The sequence below is a fragment of the Belonocnema kinseyi genome, chromosome 5 (genome assembly GCF_010883055.1).
Source record: "Belonocnema kinseyi isolate 2016_QV_RU_SX_M_011 chromosome 5, B_treatae_v1, whole genome shotgun sequence".
Taxonomy (NCBI): Eukaryota; Metazoa; Arthropoda; class Insecta; order Hymenoptera; family Cynipidae; genus Belonocnema; species Belonocnema kinseyi.
The window spans coordinates 9,771,613-9,791,727 of record NC_046661.1 but is presented as its reverse complement, the minus strand read 5'-3'; the positions used below and the strand labels follow the sequence as shown (position 1 = coordinate 9,791,727).

General features: G+C 31.3%; 1 protein-coding gene across 1 annotated transcript in view; it reads left to right on the top strand.

Annotated features, from left to right (window-relative positions):
- The first annotated feature begins 7,148 nt into the window (after positions 1 to 7,148).
- The window catches only part of LOC117172530 (FK506-binding protein 59), a 112,523-nt gene continuing 99,556 nt past the window's right edge, over positions 7,149 to 20,115 (top strand). The window contains exon 1 of the mRNA XM_033360558.1: positions 7,149 to 7,294. The gene's annotated coding sequence lies outside the window, so the exon portion shown is untranslated. The remainder of the gene's footprint in view (positions 7,295 to 20,115) is intronic.

The following is a 20,115-nucleotide window of genomic DNA, read 5'->3' as shown; positions in this document are numbered from 1 at the left end:
AATGAAAATTATGTCAAATATTAATAATATTGATACTGAATAGCTCCTAAAATAGAATCTATTGAATTGAAGATTATACTGTAATTATAATTATATAAACTCCTTATCTTTAAAAACACAATAATGAATTTAAATTTAAATAACATGGATCAAAATAATAAGGTATAATTATTCACAGTATTAATTATAAATTAATTAATAATTATATTATTATTTAATTATTTTAAGAACTGGAGATAATACATAAAAAATTATCTTTATTATGATAACATTTTCTAGTTGAAAAAATCATTAAAGCCAAAGCTTAGTCAAATAATTAAGTTTAAAGGAGTAGATTTGATACATTTTTCTTAATTTATTATTTTATTATGTACATGGACATAGGAAACAAGAGAATAGGCATGCCATTGCGGGGGTGATGCAATGAGAGGGGAGGTCCGCCACCTTTTGATGTCCCGCGACAAACATGGCAGCGCCCACATGTTTATATTTTCATGCACAGTTTGTCGGCAAAATGCTAGTGCGCATAATCAAATAGCACATCGTAAGATGGCGGCACTCCCCACTCATGGAATCCTCCCCCCTCCCATGGATTCAACCCCGCTCGCCAAGTTAGGATGGCATGCCTACTCCCGTGTTTCCTATGTCCATGATTATGTATAATTGTTACCAACTCCGATCTTCTCTACCGACTTTATCAAATTGTACCCTGTTTTACCAAGTGAGTAGCAGGTAAACTACCTTTCATTTTAGTTCTCGAAAAATAATAATAAGGCAAACAGGGCGCGCTTTTGGACCTTTAATTTTAGTTCGCGGAAGGCTAAGGCAAACAGGGCGCACTGCGGCAAGTCGGTCGAAATCAAATACACGGCATAAGCAATCTCCCAACTCATCTATGCTACTACTGCATACAGATACACGGTCGAGGCAGGGGGCTGCTGCGAAGTAACTCCGAGGAGTTGACCCACAAATTAAGAGGGAGCTTTTAGCAGTCGGATTTTGACGGAGTCTCTTTTTCCATTACATGAGCAATCTCCCGACTCATCTCTGTTGAACCAAAGATATTATAAACGTAGATGCGGTACGGGGTGTCAGAGTGGGGAATTATATATATATAGGACATTACATTTTCTGCCCTATCGAGGTGCTGCCCTCACCGTACTACGAAGTCGAATTCTTGTTTTCTCATTCTTCGTAAAATATGACGGTAAAGCAGTAGAAAGATTTTTTGAGGTTAGAAAAGTTTGACATATATGTATATCACTGAATTTTTTCTGATCTGAAGCCTGATCCAGATTTTTGGTACAGTTTTTTTTTTTAATTTAAAAAAAAATGTATTGAAAAATCATATTTTTAATAAAAAAAACTATTATAGAAAGAAATTTCGAGATAAACAAGTGCTGAAAACATTTTTCTTTGACAAATATATTTTTTAATTGAAATAATCAAATATTTACACCAAAGAAACAACTTTTTAAATGTTTGAAGTGTTTGAACATTATTGTTTAAATTTAAAAGTAAGATAATTAAAACAAGATATATTTCTGGATAAGATATTTTGGTTGAAAATGTATATAGTATTTTTTAAATCACAAAAGTTCTTCCGAAAAATCGAAATGTTGATTAAAAACCACGTGTTTTTTTATATTTATTTGTCAGTAAAATTTTCGTATTATTTTAATTTTAAATTCAAACAATAATTTTTAACACTTTAAATCTTAAACAAAAATATATTTGATAAAAATATTTTATTCTCGTATTTTTAATAAATAATTAATATTGATTAAGAAACAATATTATTTTGAGTTTTATTATTTTGAAATTTTCAAATTCGTTAATTGTATAAACTGTCGAAGAATTTTATTAGTTTTGCAATTTTATTATTCGGGACAGAGAGTTTCACCGAGTCGGGAATTTTATTTTTCGGGATATTTCAGCCGTCCCGTGTATGGAAATTTTTGATATCACAAAGTTAAAGATAATCTCAATTAAAATTTTTAAAATTCTCTGTACATCCAATTTTTATTCTTGTGTCTTGGCGATTTTTTTCTAATCCATTTCAATTACTGGTAAACAGGGGTGATTTTCTCTTATAAAAAAAGTGATTAAAATTTGAAAAAATTGGGTAGGCTTTTTTGACATCTAAGTATGTAAAAAAGGTAAACTTCCGAAAATTTAAAAACTAATTTAAGAACTATTTATACTCTTTTAAGATGCCTATACAATTTACACAACACTAATTGTAAAATTTTAAAATGTTTAGGCCTTCAGTTTAAGAACTTGAATTTTAACGTTAAATATGCTTCATTTTCAGAATACAGCCTTATTGTTTGAATTTTCAGAATTTTCGTTGTTAGTTATAGGTTAGGTAAAAAATAACATTATGGGATTCGAAATTATTACAACGCGAAAAAGTTTAAATTTAACATTTAAAAATGCGAAAATACACCATTTTCCATGTTCATTTGCAATCCAGCGAGTCACTTTCTTCCGCTTCTTTTGAAAGCCGATTCTCTGCTTTCAGTTTTCTTTTTAAAATATACCTTGAATTCAACGCATTTCAAATTCAATGTTTGCATCTGCATTTAGATTGAAGCCTGCAAAGGTTTTTTGTTTTAAATATCAATTAATTGAAACATTTTATTTATTTTTCACGATTTAATTTATAACTTCTGAAATTGAATAATTGTAGCTCAAACATGAAAAAGTATAGACTAATTTCAAATTTATAGAGGTTCTATCGTATATATTAAAATATTAAATCCTCTGACCTTTCTTAAGGTTTTTAAAACTTTTTTAAAAACTTTTTTTTAATTTTGATTATGATTTTCTAATAAAAGAATAAGTATTATTTAGTCTCCAGAACAGCAATTTCAAAAATATGTAAAGCCTTAATAGTTGACATTTTAAATTTGTAGTCTTCGGTATATTGAATAATTTCAAATTTAAAGCTATTTAAATATGTCACCAGAATTTTCGAATGGAAAGTGTTCGATAATTTTAGATTTAAACATTTCAAATTATTTAGTTACAAATTAAAATCGTACAACTTCAAGTCTTATTAATTTTTTGATCAATTGTCACCCCCACAAATCATTATTTTTTTTTTGTAAAAAAATAACGCCTGATTTTTGTAAAAATTAACAGATATATATTAAAGGTTCACTCAAGGTCATTTGTGTTCAAAAAGCTTGTTCCTGAATAAATTGACTCTTATTATTTCCGATTTCGTTCTGTCACTCAGAGATTGTGTTTTTATAGAAAACATTGAAATGTGGTTTTTTCACTTTTATAAAATTATAATTGAAGATCACTTGGGGTAATTTTCTATGAAAAATATTGACTTACAAAGAATATTGGTCAAACAATAGAATGGATTTCTTCGCCCGAGATACAAACGTAAATTGTACTATAGTAAAAACAACTGGAAAAATTAAGAGGAAACCCAAATTTGATAAAGAAAACAAACCTTTGTCGACCTATAAATCCTAATTTTTATTCCCCGAAAGATTTTAAAAAAATCTCTTCGAAACACTCTTATTGCAACAATTTAATTGAAGAAAAATATTTTTTATATAAATAAAAATAGTACGATTTTTACATACAATTCTTAAAATGAAAAAACTGTGTGTCAAAGCACAATCCAATCCGACTATTTTTTCGAAAGTTATCCGATATACAGACAACCACAACATCAATAATAAAGACGACGTGGACGCCAGAGAGACACATAGATACCGACGTAAAAACTTGTTTTTGTGACTCAAGGAGCCTCAAAACGTCGAAATTTCATGAAATTCGCGAAAGTCATTTTTCGCATAAAACTCTTTTCATTATGGATGAGAATGTGATAAAATAATCGTGGGGCCTTGAAAAAGTAGCATTTTTCGCCTCTTGAATTTTTTACATATCAAGCTTTTTTTGCTTCAAATGTCCATTTTCATTTGGTTTTTTGGATTTTGAAAATCCTTTAGTTTTGGTAAGTTTGATTCTATCAAAAAAAGTTGTCAAAATCCAATTCAATCCGACCAGTCTTTCAAAATTTATCCGGTATACAGACAACAACGGCGACGCCTGACAGACAAACAGACCCCGACGTAAAAACTTGTTTTTCTGACTCAAGGGGCCTCAAAACGTCGACATTTGATAAAATCCGAAAAAGTCATTTTTCATAAAAAAAAACTAATACCTTCTCATTTTGGATGAGAATGTAAAAATTATCAACAACATTTGTAGAAAATCTTTCAAAGAATAAAATGATTGTCCCGTATGTTAGAACCGAAAAAATACTATTTCAAAAAAATGAAAGTTGTTCTAAATATTGAGCTAAACTCGCGACCGGGACAAATCGGGAAAAGAGAGTAAATTTGAAAATTGAACTGCAGTTCGAGTATTAAAAATTTAACAGTGATTGATTTTACGAGATGATTCTAGATCTATTCAAAATTATATAGTTTACAAATTTTAACGTTAAAATTTGAACTAATTTAATTCGAAAGTCTTAGTAGTGACACAAGTGTAAACGTTCGAATTAATAGCTTCTTAAATGAACGCCTTTATTCAATTTCAAAATCTTTTTGAAGTATTATTTCAGTATAAAACATTCCATTTTTAATCTATTTAGTTTGGAAATTTAAAAATAAAACAATTTTCAATAGTAAACAATTTGAAAAAGAAATGTCACAATTTCAGAGTGACAAATTTAAACTTTGAATGTTACAATTATAATTGTTTTATTTTTTATCTGTATTTCCAAGGTAAAAGTATTTCATGTTGATTCTTAAAGAACAGGATTTTACAAAAATGTTAGGAAAAATGGCAATCAGTCTAAAAGACATTTAAAAGTTCCGAAAAATTTTTAAAATAATTTAAAAAGATTTGAAATAATTTAAAAGAGAATTGATACTTTTGATGATTTTAAAATGTTTTGAAATATTGACTTTTTATTTTGAAAAATTACATAATTTTAAGAGGAGGTATAAAAATATGGAACCGCTGAAAAAATCGCGAAAGGGATGAACGAAAAATCCCAAAAAATGAAATCTCCGGCACCTGAATAATAATTTTATCAAAATTGTATTAAAAAATACATTAAAAACACGTGCGCTTTGAAAGAAAAAAATGTTCTGCCTAAATTTTCTTCGTACCTACATAAGAACATAAATTTTTTAGTTCGGATATTTTATAATTCATCCATTTTCTTTAGGGATTTTTCAAATTTGGTAATATCTTATTTTCCGGAATTTTATTTATTTTATTTTTCGTGAATTCTCCAATTCGACTTTTATAATTTCGGGAATTTTATTCTTTGGTTATCCTTCAATTTACGAATTTTACTGTGTCGGGAATTTTATTTTTCGGGATTTTTCAGTCACTTTTTCCGAAAAATAAAATTCCCACATCACTGTAAAAATTCCGAAATTATAACATTGTCGAAATATAAAAGTGCCGAATTGAAAAATTCTCGACAATTTACAATCTTACAGAATTTGAGAATTGCCGACAAAAAATTTCCGATTTATACAATATCCGGGCTAGACAACTCCCTAATTTGAACAATTAAAAAATAGTTTGTTAACAAATATTTTTTTTAATAGAATAATAAAATGCTTATACCAAAGAAAAAACTTTCTTAATGTTTAAAGTTTCTAAAAATTGTTGTTAGAATTTAAAATAACAATAATTGAACAAATGTATTTTTGAATAAAAAACGATGTTTGAAAATGTGTATTGTATTTTTGTACATTACAGAAAACTCTTGCAAAAATAAAATTATTATTTACACAAATGAAAATAAAAGTCGCGTTAAATTAGTCTGAATTGAATCCTGTAAAGTTTGATTCAATTGAAGCTCACGTGTTTTTAGATTTATGTTTGTATCATATTTTTATACAATTATTGTTATTTTAAATTAAAACAATAATTTATCAAAATTAAACATTAAACAAAATTTCTATAATAAAAATATTTGATTATTGTATTTGTAATAAATAAATAATATTGACCACAAAACTGTTTTCTCAATTTCTGCAATTCGGGAATTTTCTAGTTTGTACATTTTATTATTAGACAGCATTCGGCCTGGAGTGTTATGATTCGGGAATTTTCAAGTTCGATAATATTGTAAACTGTCCAGAATTTCATTATTCTAGAATTTTTAAATTCAGGATTTTCAGGTTTCAGAATTTTATAATTTCGGGAAGTTTACAATGTCAAAAATATTTCAAACATTTAAAAAGATTTATAAGATTGTACAAAAATCTGGAAGATTTTGAGGCATTTCTTTGCAGAATTTTACATAATTTTTACGACAAAATGAGAATCATTATAAATATATTTAAAAGTTCTGAAAAACTTAAAAAATAGTTTGAATTATATATATTTCGAGTAAGCTGTAGTAATTATAATAATTTAAGGTTTATTTTTAAATATATTTTATGGAACATGATATTTTTTATGAATATGACAGTGAAATTCTGTTCGTCTAATTTTATTTGCCAATGCGAAACGTAATCTGGCTTGGAACTGCCGTCTTAACATCTAAAAACCGAAAGAACAATTTTCATATCACTTACAATTATAATTATATTTTTATACAAGTCTAAAAAAATCCATAGAAATTTCAGACAACAAAAATAAACAATAAATAATATTAAACAACTATATATAGACAATATAATAATATATAGAATGAAAATTATAAGTAATAATTTTAGAAATAGTGGGAAATATATGAAACCGTAACATAAATTATTCATCGAATTTTATTTGTGGTATTTATTAAAATAACCATGTTTTTCCAAGTTATAAATGTAAAAATGTTTTAATTGGCAATTTACTTTCAATCCAAATGGTTCTTGTCCGAGCCAAGTAATCATTCGTGAGCCTCGAGGGGCCTACTGAGAGTTGCTTACAGCGCTCCAAGTGGCTGTTGTAGATCGGTGCTATAGCCGGGGAGCGGTGGGTAGAGGGGAACTGACAATTTTCGCCGGACGCGCCGTCTATATTTGTCACAGGTAACTAAGCCCGCACCGCATCTAAGTTTATAATATCTTTGGTTGAACCGTGTTCTCTTGTGCGTTGCGCCTTGTGCTTATTCGCTATGCAAAAGTGCGTACGCCCCGCTTTATAATATCTTTGCAATAAGCTCCAAAACTTTTATAGCTGAAATACGGAGTCGGATAGGGCCGGTGTAAATACGCCATAACGTTTTCACGTTTTACTACACTGATACTTCTTCACAAATAATTTCCGAAGATAACTTTTAGCATCGAATTGTGAGAATTAAAGCGAAGTAAGTAAATTCAATTTTCCTGACAAAATGTTATTAGCACAGATTCATATTTCTAAGTTAAAAAAATAATTCCTAAACACTTACAACTCCTGTCAGGTTCCTTACCTTATTTAAACATCAAGTTTTGAATCACGTCATTTTTCTTCGTGAAAAGATACAATATAATTGATCGTATATTTAACTGTATTATTTTAGTTTGACTAAAACCTAAAATTAAAAAATACTATGTCGATATTTGCAGAATTAGTGGTGCGAATAAACACTGATAAGTGTATATTAAATTGTTATTTTATTTCAAGCATGTCAGTATTTACCATTTATTTGCAAAAACCAAACTTCTTATTTGCTTTTGACAACCCATTCTACTGCGATATGCATTTAAAGCAAATAAAATTAAAAATCAAACGAACTTACCTTTAAGTGAAGTTCGATTGTAATTATACGATAGCTTCGCTCGAAGAGATTATATATGTATGTATGTAGTATTTCCAGCTGCTCGCCAGATGGCACAACGGTCCATTTAGAGATTTGAATTGAAATCCAAGTGGGGCTTGCGGTCCCGCCTCACTCATGCGTCATATGCTTAGAGTTTTAATTAGGATTCATGAAATTGTCAAACCTTCCAGGGTGGGATGATTAACCATGCTTATACTTAAAGCTTCGCTCTCGAGATTATATATGTATATATGTAGTTCTTTCAAGTTATCTTGACAATTTCAGTATTAATAGATTATTTTCCAATATAAGTATATTTACTGTTTATTTTATTTATAATATATTCAATACATGTAAAAGTTTAACATTAGTTTTTTCGAAGGATCTCTTGTACAAATTTCACCGTCTTATCGTTATCTATGGTTCTGTTATAATATTTTGCGAATACTTCCGATTCGTCGAACCAGCCCGCCGATTTTTTAATCGTTTCTAGGTCTACTCCTTTAGCTTAAGCTTTCGACGTAGGCGCATGTCTGGTCGAGTGAGCAGAAAATTGTGTAATGTCTATTCTCACTTTCGCTAGAACGATTTTTATCCATCTGCACAATGTTTGAGATCCTATTGATACGTACGGGTTTTTCAATGCTAAAAATAAGAACAATTGCCCATCGCAACATAGTTCTGTTTTCTTAATATAAGTTTTAATGCAATCATATACACAAACTCCCGGTCTTTCGCTGAATTTCGGTAAAGTCAGAATTGGTTGTTTGAAACCTGGTCGCGTTTGTTTTATTACATTATTGATATATATCTCTACTCTATTATTTCCGAAATTAATGTTCTCTAATTTGATTTCTGATAAGGTTTGCGATCTTTGAGCGGTACTGAAGGCTAGTAACATTAATAATTTATAAGTTAAATCTTTTATTGATAACGACTGATTGTCTCCTAGATTTTCTAAGTGATTCAATGCCGTATTGACATCCCAAGTCGAGCTATATCTCGATTTGGTTGGTCTTAGTTTAAAACATTCTTTCAAAAGCCTTTTTATTAACGAACTTTTTCCTATTTTATTTTCCGATATAAGTGGTATTGTGCATCTATGAGAATTTAAAGTACCATAAGAGCTTCCTTTATTAAATTCTTTCATTAAAAATGTTATGACATCAGTTTCTGTTGTTTGAACACACTTTCATTTTTCTTATTGCAAAATTTTAACCATTTTCTTAAGCTACAATCGTATTGCTTAATGGTCGCTGCGCTAATCGACATCATGATTTCAAGCGATTTATTAGGGATGTGTCTTCTTGAGAATGCCTCCCTGATACAACCGCTGCTAGTAGATATAAGTGTTTTGCTCTTGGATGCTGTTCTTGCCTGTACATAGATTGTAATAATTCAGTATGTAGCGCGAATTCTATTATTTCAGTAACAGCTAGATCGCTAAATAATGGGTACTAAGGTTGATTACGCCACTTTGGAATAACAAGTATTCCAGTTGCCTGATCATCCTTGATTTTCTGTAGCCACCAAGAAAAATAGTTTGTACATTTTGTGTTATTTGCGGTTGCGAAAATATCGATGTCTGGAAGTCCAGACGTGTTTGTTATAATCGTAAACGCTTCCTGTGACAGACTCCACTCTGCATCTGACAAATTTCTTTTGCCTATTTGTTAAAATTTTGGAATCTTACTCCCCCTAATTTATTAATATAAGCTAATGCCGTGGAGTTATCTACTCGTAAAAGTATTTTGCAATTATCGCAAATCTCTCCAAATCTTTTGAGCGCAATCTGTAAGCAACTCTTTATAATTGACGTGGTATTTTTTGTTGGCTGTTCCAGAACCCAAATATTTCTCGTTTCATATTTTGTGTCTGAAGCATCAGTGTAAATAATTTTGTCAAATTTATGAGGTTTGAAGGACTTTTGCGATTTCGGAATATTTTTTATCCACCAAACTATGTCTGATTTTATTGCTTCAGATACAAACATTTTCTTTTTATAGTTGTCCCTATTTTTCTTTAATGCTGCTAATTTTTCTTTTTCCATGATTTTAGTGTACACTCAGCCGTATTCAACAGCATTGCATGACGAGACTAATTTACCTAACACATGTGCTAGCTCAACTATTTGACAAGTGTTTCTTTGTATAAAGGTTTTCAATTGAGTAACTAATTTTTGTTTCTTTTGTTTTGTCCACTCTAAAGTGCATTTTAATGAATTAATGATGAACCCTAAATATTGTTTAGATTTACTTGGCGTCAACTCTGATTTTTGGTAATTGATAAGAAATCCTAAATTATTGAATAATTTCATCATATATTCTGCATTTTTTAGGTAGTCCTTGTAGGTATCAGCTATCCCTAAAATGTCATTTATATATATTACCGATTTAAACCCTTTTAATCTTAAGAAACAGATAAATTTGTAATACTTTTTCCCAAATTAAAAACTTAAAATGTTTTGACCTTTTGGGTGAACTGCTACCAGCAAATATGCGTCTTGTAATCTAAAGTTATAGCTGCGCTTAGTGCAGTCAGCGCTGCGCTTGTTGAGCGCTGTACTTCGAATCTGTATTCATCTTTTTTCGCTGCTTTTTCGCCAAGTTTGGCTAGAATCGGCTCGTTCAGAATAGGTACTTTTAGATCTTCTGGTATTTTGTACTTTTTGATAGCAGCTTCTCTTTCTTCTTTGTCAAGTCCCTTAATAGCATACCCCTGCCAGTATGAAATCAGATCAGAGTTAATCAAAACTGCCTTTGATTTTGTTTTCGTCGGGTGATCGCCGAGAGATTTGGTTACAAAGGCCTGTAGAGGTTTTTCTGTGAGGTCTGACTCCCTTTGGTCTTTGTTTATGTCAGGCTTATCGCATTTCGCAACTGCGGCGACAGTCGTTGAGTTTTCTGTCTGGCCTTTAAAAACACGTTATACTAAGATTTCTACTTTATATATTTTAATTTTTAAATTCTCGTGATTCTAAGCGGTTATGTTGCTATTTTTTTCCACATTATTTTGGGGCTAATAGAATGATCTCGTCCCGAAAATATTTATGTTTTTAGTTATTTGATACTTTGCTTTCAAGGCTAGTCGATTGAGTTCGCATTTGAAATGATTAGCCATTTTTATTTCAGAGCTAGTCGAATGAGTTCGCTTCTAAAATCTTGTTGGCTTTATTTATTATTACATTAATACAAGTCACGGTCGTTTGTCTATACGTGAGGGCTGTCACAATGTATTTTTTCTCTTTGTCATGCGCATGTCATGACTTTTATGGCCACGAGGAGCATCGGGCGCTAGAGAGATAGTGCGCTATTGCAGAGCCCTTAGCCTTTCTGTTACTATTTGCGTAACTGAGCTAATAGAATTTTTTGTTACCTACTTGTTTCTGTTTCTTCCTCCTCTGGCTCGTCTTCTGAAGTGTCTATCGAATCTTCTTCGTCGGTTTCCCTTTTGCAAACAAGCTCCCCGCTTGCTTTTTTGAGCTTCTTCATATCGAGTTCAAGTGCCTCTGTTTTGTTTGTCAGAAGTTCATATTGATCATCCACTAATTTCCCTTTAGACATTTTCTCACTTGTCACTGATTTGATCTATTTCACTAACTTTTCACCTCTACTCAACCGATTTGTATACGTTATAAGGTATATTAACACGTGCGCATCCGGCGACACGGAGGAAAATATGACGCAAGAGTGATGCGGGGCCGCGAACCCCACTTCGTTTTCAATTCAAATCTCTAAACGAAGCGTTGTGCCATCTGGCAAGCAGTTTAAAATACTACATATATAATTATATAATCTGGAGAGCGAAGCTTTAAGTATACTCTACCGAAAAGAATCTTTGAGTATATAATAAAAATTCTGTAGGTCAAAGAATCTCAAAGAAATTCTCCGCAGGCACTCAGGTAGATATTTTTAAAGGTCCAGGAATCTCGTTTAAATGGTCTGAAGGCTTTAAAATATCCTTTCCGAAATTGAAATAAGAATACGATCATAAATAACAAGCAGAGAGGCTATCTCAATAGAGTAGCCGACACTCAAGGGTCCTTTGTTAAGCTTTCGGATTAAAATTTAGAAGTAGATTTTTTTTTATTTTCATAGTTAACAGCCTAAAACATAATAATTCGGAATCTACGGGTTTCGATGACTTCAGATATCTAACTTTTTTTTCTTAATGCTTAAAATTGGAATTAATAGAACGTTTCTCGTAAATGGAATGAGATACGCCAAAAAAGACAACATTTCTGAATTCAACTAGAAAATTGTATATCAGTATATAAGTTATAATTATAAATAAGTATAATGAAAAAATTCATCAAAAAAAAGGGTTAATAATTTGAAGAGAAATTTAAAAATTGAGAGCGGATTAGCCACGTCCAACTATTGTAAATAACTCTGCCCACCCGGTACGTGACGAATACAAAAGGAACATTATATTCCCGTCGCACCACTCTTAAAAGGACCACTAAAAAAACCTTGAAAAGAACCCAAAACTCTCAGACTATCTCCGAGACTATATTGTTTCAAATTGACTCTGTTTATAGACTCAAATGGGCGATATTTGAGGTAAAAGGTAAAAAAAGAGAATTTTTGAAGTTTTTGTATTTTCAAATATCGACAATCAAACGTGCCATTTATTTGTAACATTTTGTGTGTGGATATCATAGGGGTGGGTTTTAGGGGTCCTGCTGAACTTTCTCACTCACTCTATAATTAGTGAGATAGAAAAAAAGAATTTTTGACGTTTTTGTATTTTCAAATATCGACAATCAAACGTGACAATTTTAACATTTTATTTGTGGACATAATAAGGGTGGTTTTTAGAGTCTTGCCGAACCTTCTCAACTGCTCTACAATTAGTGAGATAAAAAAAGAGATTTTTTGACGTTTTTGTATTTTCAAATATCGACAATGAAACTTGTCATTTTTAGCATTTTATATGTAGTGATAGTATGGATGGTGTTAGGGGTCTTGTCGAACATTCTCACCCACTCTATAATTAGTGAGGTAAAAAAAGAGAATTTTTGACGTTTTTGTATTTTCAAATATCGACAATCAAATGTGTCAATTTTAACATTTTAGGTTAGGACATATTAAGGGTGGTTTTCAGTGTCTTGCCGAACCTTCTCACCCACTCTACAATTAGTGAGATAAAAACAGAGAATTCTTGAAGTTTTTGTGTTTTCAAATATCGACAATCAAATTTGTTATTTTTAACATTTTAGGGGTGGGTATAATAGGCGTGGGTTTTAGGGGTCTTGCTGAACTTTTTCACTCACTCTATAATTAGTGAGGTAAAAAAGAGAATTTTTGACGTTTTTGTATTTTCAAATATCGACAATCAAACGTGTCAATTTTAACTTTGCAGGTTAGGGCATATTAAGGGTGGTTTTCAGGGTCTTGCCGAACCTTCTCACCCACTCTACAATTAGTGAGATAAAAAAAGAGAATTCTGGACGTTTTTGTATTTTCAAATATCGACAATCAAACATGTCATTGTTAACATTTTAGTGGTGGGTATAGTACAGGTGGGTTTTAGGGGTCTTGCTTAACTTTTTCACTCACTCTATAATTAGTGAGGTAAAAAAAGAGAATTCTTGACGTTTTTGTATTTTCAAATATCGACAATCAAATTTGTCATTTTTAACATTTTAGGTGTGTATATAATACGGGTGGTTTTTGGGGGCCTTGCCGAATTTTCTCAGCCACTCTATAATTATTGAGATAAAAAAAGAGAATTTTTGACGTTTTTGTATTTCCAAATATCGACAATAAAACTTTTCAATTATAACATTTTAGGTGAGGACACATTAAGGGTAGTTTTTAGGTGTCTTGCCGAACATTCTCACCCGCTCTTTAAGTAGTGAGATAAAAAAAAAAGAGATGCTAGATGGGAGTGGTTTTCAATGCTAGTTTTTCTCCTTAATTTTTCGTGATTAACGGCCAAAATAAAACTATGAACTATATTAGGTATTTTCACTTCAACCATCAGCTAACTTCACTTCGTTAAAAGCTGAGGGGCAAAACAATGGACCAAATACATGGAACAAAACTAGATTTCTGTAATATCTTTGTCATTAATAATAAGATATTAAGATATTGTTAGGATAATAATATATTAGCAAAGTATGGCAAAAATGAACTGAATCCCATGCATTCGGTCTCCTGTTTTCCCCTCAGCAATCCACCAAATGAAGTTAGCTGGTAATTGAAGTGAAAATACCTAATATGTCGGCTGATAGGCGGCGCTGCCTTCGTCCAGTTTTACAAAAGCATTGCGTCTTATAGGAAAACTGATAATTAAGGAAGAAAATAACGTTCCCGATTATTTCAGTTAAAGAAATTAATACTGATCATTTTTTGCGTGAATTGACATTTAAAAAATATTGAATTTATTAAATTCTAAAAAAAGCGTATTTAAGGGTATGTGATACTTAGAAATTTATCGATTTTACCAGTGTCAGAGAAGCTCAGAGAAATTCTCCGCAGACACTCAGGTAGATATATTTAAAGGTCCAGGTAGCTCTTTAAATGTTTTAAAGGCTTTAAAATGTCCTTTCCGAAATTGAAATACAATCATAAGTAACAAGCAGAGAGGCTGAAATTGAAATAAGAATTCGATCAAAAAGCTTTCGGTTTAAAATTTGGAAATAGATTTTTTGTAATTTCATAGTTAACAGCCTAAAACATAATGACTCGAAATCTACTGGTTTCGATGATTTCATATATCTAACTATTGTTTAAATGTTTAAAATTGGAATTAATACAATGTTTCTCTTAAATGGAATGAGATGCGCAAAAAAAAACATTTTTTAATTCTACTAGAAATCCCTGAGTTTTCTCTAGCGAAATAGCCTGGCCCATTTGAGTCTATAAACAGAGTCAATTTGAAACAATATAGTCTCGGAGATAGTCTGAGAGTTTTGGGTTCTTTTCAAGGTTTTTTTAGTGGTCCTTTTAAGAGTGGTGCGACGGGAATATAATGTTCCTTTTGTATTGGTCACGTACCGGGCGGGCAGAATTATTTACAGAAATTGCCCGTGGCTAATCCGCTCTCCCTTTTTAAACTTCTCTTCAAATTATTAACACTTTTTTTTAATTGATGTATTTTCTCATTATACTTATTAATAATTATAACTTATATACTAATATACAATTTTCTAGTTGAATTCAAAAATGTTGTCTTTTTTGGCGTATCTCATTCCATTTACGAGAAACGTTGTATTAATTCCAATTTTAACCATTTAAAAAAAGTTAGATATCTGAAATCATCGAAACCCGTAGATTCTGAATTATTATGCTTTAGACTGTCAACTATGAAATTAAAAAATCTACTTCTAAATTGTAATCCGAGAGCTTAACAAAGGACCCTTGAGGGTCGGCTACTCTATTGATATAGCCTCTCTGCTTGTTATTTATGATCGTATTTGTATTTCAATTCCGGAAAGGACATTTTAAAGCCTTTAAAACGTTTAAAAGAACTACCTAGACCTTAAAATATATCTATTTGAGTGCCTGCGGAGAATTTATCTGAACTTCTCTGACCTAAAGAATTTTTAGTAAATAGTCAGAGATTCTTTTTGCTAGGGTAATGAGAAAATTCATAAATTAAAAAATAATTGTTTATAATTTGAAGAGAAATTTACAAAGGGAGACTCGGGTTAGCGACGGACAACTACTGTAAATAACTCTGCCCGCCCGGTACGTGAGGAATACAAAAGGAACATTATATTACCGTCGCATACCTCTTAAAAGGACCTTGAAAAGGAGGGGGACGGACGTCCCCGGAGTTTTCGTTGTGGGTTAATTCAAAAAAATTAATTTGGTTAAATTTGATTAATTTGTGTGATACCTGGGAAATAGTATCGATTTTACTAGTGTTATATTCCCTCGGCGTTTTTCCTACAATAATAAAGATGTTCTCTTCAAAATCTAAGGAATGATATCGAACATGCTAACGTACGTACCCGTACTCTTTTTTGTGAGTTAATTCAAAAAATTTTAATTTTGCTCAATTTGATGTGTGTGAATTTTTAAATTATGTGTGTTACATTTCTCTCCCATAATTATTCTTGCATGCTACCGACAGTGTCGGTACGACAGACCTACATTTTCGGAATGACAGAGAGCTGAAAAACGATCATAACCTCAAAATAGTTCACATACATACATTTTTATTTAGAACAATACATTTTATTGTTATTATTCCTAAAAAAGAGCCCAGGGACGTCCGTTATAATATTTTAAAGCATCTCCGAATTCAGTTTTTTAAACATTTTCATTTTTGTGGAAAAAAAGCCAAGGGAACTGAACCCGATTTACCACACGACGAACCCAGTCGGCACACAAGTCCTAAACTTGTCCTATATACTTCTTTCGGCGGACGTCTTAAGGACGGCCTGAGGTTCTTTTAAAGACATAAAAAGATCCAGAGGATGTTTTAAAGACGTCAAATCATATGACATAGAGGTACATTCTAAGGACGTCTTTAGGACGTCCCGGTGCCCACTGGGAAGTATTACATGCCCTTAAAAAAATTGTTAAAAGTGCTGTATATCGGACATGACCTTGATATTTTCTGGATATGACAGGCAGCGCCTGCGGCGGCCAAAGCCTAAGGCCCCTGAGGGATATAAATTTGAAATTTACCTAAGTTAGCACGTGTGCATTGTTTTTAAATATAATAAATAAATAAATTATTGCTTTTAAAACGTATATATACCATTTTGCAAAACGAAGAAAATTAATAAAGAAAACTTTCTTGCAAATGATTTCGGAATGACGGTAATATAATGTTTCTTTTGTATTCGTCACGTACCCGGCGGGCAGAGATACTTACAGTAGTTGGCCGTCGCCAACCCGACTCCCCTTTTGAAATTTTCTTCAAATTATTAACATTTTTTTTAATTGATTAATTTTCTCATTGTATTATGTTTTAGGCTGTTAACTATGAAATTAAAAAAATCTATTTCTAAATAATAATCCAAAAGCTTAAGAAAGAACCCTTGGGTGTTGGCTACTGTATTGAGATAGCCTCTCTGCTTGTTATTTATGATCGAATTCTTATTTCAATTTCAGTCTCTGTGTTTGTTATTTATGATCGTATTTTCATTTCAATTACGGAAAGGACTTTTTAAAGCCTTCAAAACTTTTAAACGAGCTACCTGGACCTTTAAATATATCTACCTAAGTGCCTACGGAGAATTTCTCAGAGTCTTGAAAATCTTTAGCATATACTCTGAGGTTTCTATCGGTTGGGCGGTCTAGTTCCATTGTTGGTTATGAACATAACCCAAATAATTACCGGTCGAATATGACAACAAGTGGATTGATAATAAATATTTCTATTAAAACAGGATTTCAAGATATAAGTTATTCTATCAATTTTCATCCTGAAATAATAAATAAGGGAGAAAGTTTAGCATTAGTTCATGTGGTGAGGGCAGCCCTATCCGACTTCCAAGCTTTTGCCAGATTGTGCCGCTTCTGCCTCTACACAGTTTAACATTAACTGTTATGAAATAATAATGCAAATAAATAAAATTATTTCGTTCTTTTAACTGTAAAATGAACGTTAAATCTATTACAATAGATTCTTAGACTTTCAATAATAACACAGGCCTACGAAAAAAAAAGTTGTCTGCACGAGACAAGTGACTAGGCTACCCTTATGGATTTTGGGTCGCTGAATCCGTATATGACCTAATTTGTCCAAAAGGTCCCAGTTTTCCCCTAGATGCAAAAAGTATGGAAAAGCCTACATATTTTCTAGTCACACAAGCAATACAAAATATTTGTCAGTACGAGAGAAGTGACTAGGTTACTCTTATGGATTTTGAGCTGCTGAATCCAAATCTGGCCTCAGAATTTCTCCTGCACGTCTCAGTTTTCCCCTATATGCAGCAAATAGGGGGAAACCTAGGGATATTCTGGATATTATTTTGATAATGCCAGTATACGGAAGAATAAACCTACTGGTGCCATATTCTTATGTGTTGGGGCTCACAAACACCAAATTTATCCACAAAAATTCCCTAGTGTGCTTATCGTTTTCCCTAGCTAGGATAAATCTAGGTAAATTGAAGGTCTTGCACATGTTATGCTGACTTATAAAGCAAGAAATAAGAAGAATGCTATTTCCTCTGCAGTTTTCCGAACTCAATCTAAATTTGTTCACTAAATTTTTCGAGCTTTTACCATTTTCTTTCTAGATTCAAGAAGTAGAGAAAATACTAGGGATTTTCTGTTCACACAGGCACATTTCCTTGTTTTTAGCATCTAGAGGGAAACTGAGACTTGCAAGATAAATTCGGAGGCCAGTTTTGGATTCAGCGGCTCAAAATCCATAAGGGTAGCCTAGTCACTTGTCTCGTGCAGACAAATTTTTTGTATGGACTGTGTGGCCAGAAAATCCCTAAGATTTTCCCTACTTTTTGCATCTAGGGGAAAATTGAGACATGTAGGACAAATTCTGAGGCCATATTCGGATTCAGCGGCTCAAAAATTCATGAGAATAGCATAGTCACTTGTCTCGTGCAAACAAATTTTTTGTATGGACTGTATGGCCAGAAAATCCATAAGATTTTCCCTACTTTCTGCATCTAGGGGAAAATTGAGACATGTAGGACAAATTCTGAGGCCATATTCGGATTCAGCGGCTCAAAAATTCATGAGAGTAGCATAGTCACTTGTCTCGTGCAGGCAGCTTTTTTGTATGGCCTGTGTGACCAGAAAATCCTTAAGATTTTCCCTGCTTTTTGCATCTAGGGAAAAAGTGAGACGTGCAGGATAAATTCTGAGGCCATTTTCGGATTCAGTGGCTCAAAATCCACAAGAGTATCCTAGTCACTTTTCTCGTTCAGACAAATTTTTTGTATGGTCTGTGTGACTAGAAAATCTCCAAGCTTTTCCCTATTTTTTGCATCTAGGGAAAAACTGAGACGTGTATGACAAATTCTGAAGCCATAATCGGATTTGTATGAAAAACTATGAGAAAACAGTGATAGCGATAGAGAGAATAGCTTAAAATACATATACTTTTCCACACATTGTGAAAGTATTATAAACATTAAATTAATGACAATGAATAATAATGTTATTACCTGAGCGAATAATTCACCTGGAAATATAGTTTGAAAATTAATTTACATATGTAAAAGTTAATTGATGGTTATTAATATTAAGTAATATGTTGTGCTTTGACAAATAGATTTAATGGCTTTTGAAAAGGGTTTTTAAATTTGTTTATAAAGTTTCAACCGGTTCTTTACGTTTGTTTAACTATGCAGGCTTTTAAATTGAAACAGTTTAATTTATAACGTTAAAATATAAAAATTCTTGAATATCAAACTGATTTCAAATCGTCATGTACAATCAATTATTTACTTTTTTATCCTTAAAGTACAATTTAATTTTCAAAATTATTATAATAATTATTGTATATTCACAGTTCAATAACTAAACATCTTTTTTATCCAAAAGGTACGATTTCAAATGCATCTAATTTGTAACTTTTTAAGGCTTCGAAACTGCATTTTAAAATTCTTTAAATGAAAAATGTACGCTTAAAAATGAAATTTAAGATGAAACATTTTTAAAGTGAAAGATTTTCGAATTATGCAATTGTAATTAAACTGTAACTAAAATTTTTAATACACTTAAATAGAATTATTGTATAACAAATGATAGTTCAAAAAAATCCTTTTACCAGAATATTTATTCCATTTTTTAATTAATAAAAATATATAGGTCTGCATTGCAATCACTCGAAATTTATTATTACAGCTCGATATATACGTGAACAGGCATTTTAGTTCAAATTGGATTGTTGTACCAAACATTGTATTTTGCCAACGAAAGGATTGATGAAAAATTAATAATTATTTTTGTTCATATTAAGTCAGGTTTTCTTCTCGATTTTTTTTTTTTTGTTTGAAAAACTTACTTCTGGTGGAAATAATTCAATTCAAATTAATTTATTCTGAATCAATGTCTTGGCATTTCTTTGAGGCTAGAATAGAATATCATTCTATTTGCTATAAAGAAAGAATTTAATTTAAATAATGTTTGCTTTTGTTTTGTGATAAATTTCTTTTCCTTAATATAGACTGTGAATATTTATTTCACACTGTACATTTCATTCGCGGTTTTTTAAATGTACTTGAAGTTACGAACGTTCATATGAACGAAATTAAAGATTTTTTTCCCCGATTTTTTTTTTGCCTAAATCATTTAGGATGACAAAAAATGATATTCCATGGGAAGAAGTTTTCGAAATTTTTATTTTTCGAGGGGTTGAATACCCTTACAAATCACCCATTATTCAAACCTGCCAAACACAATTTTGATTGTCGATGTTTGAAAATATTAAAACGTCAAAAATTTTCTTTT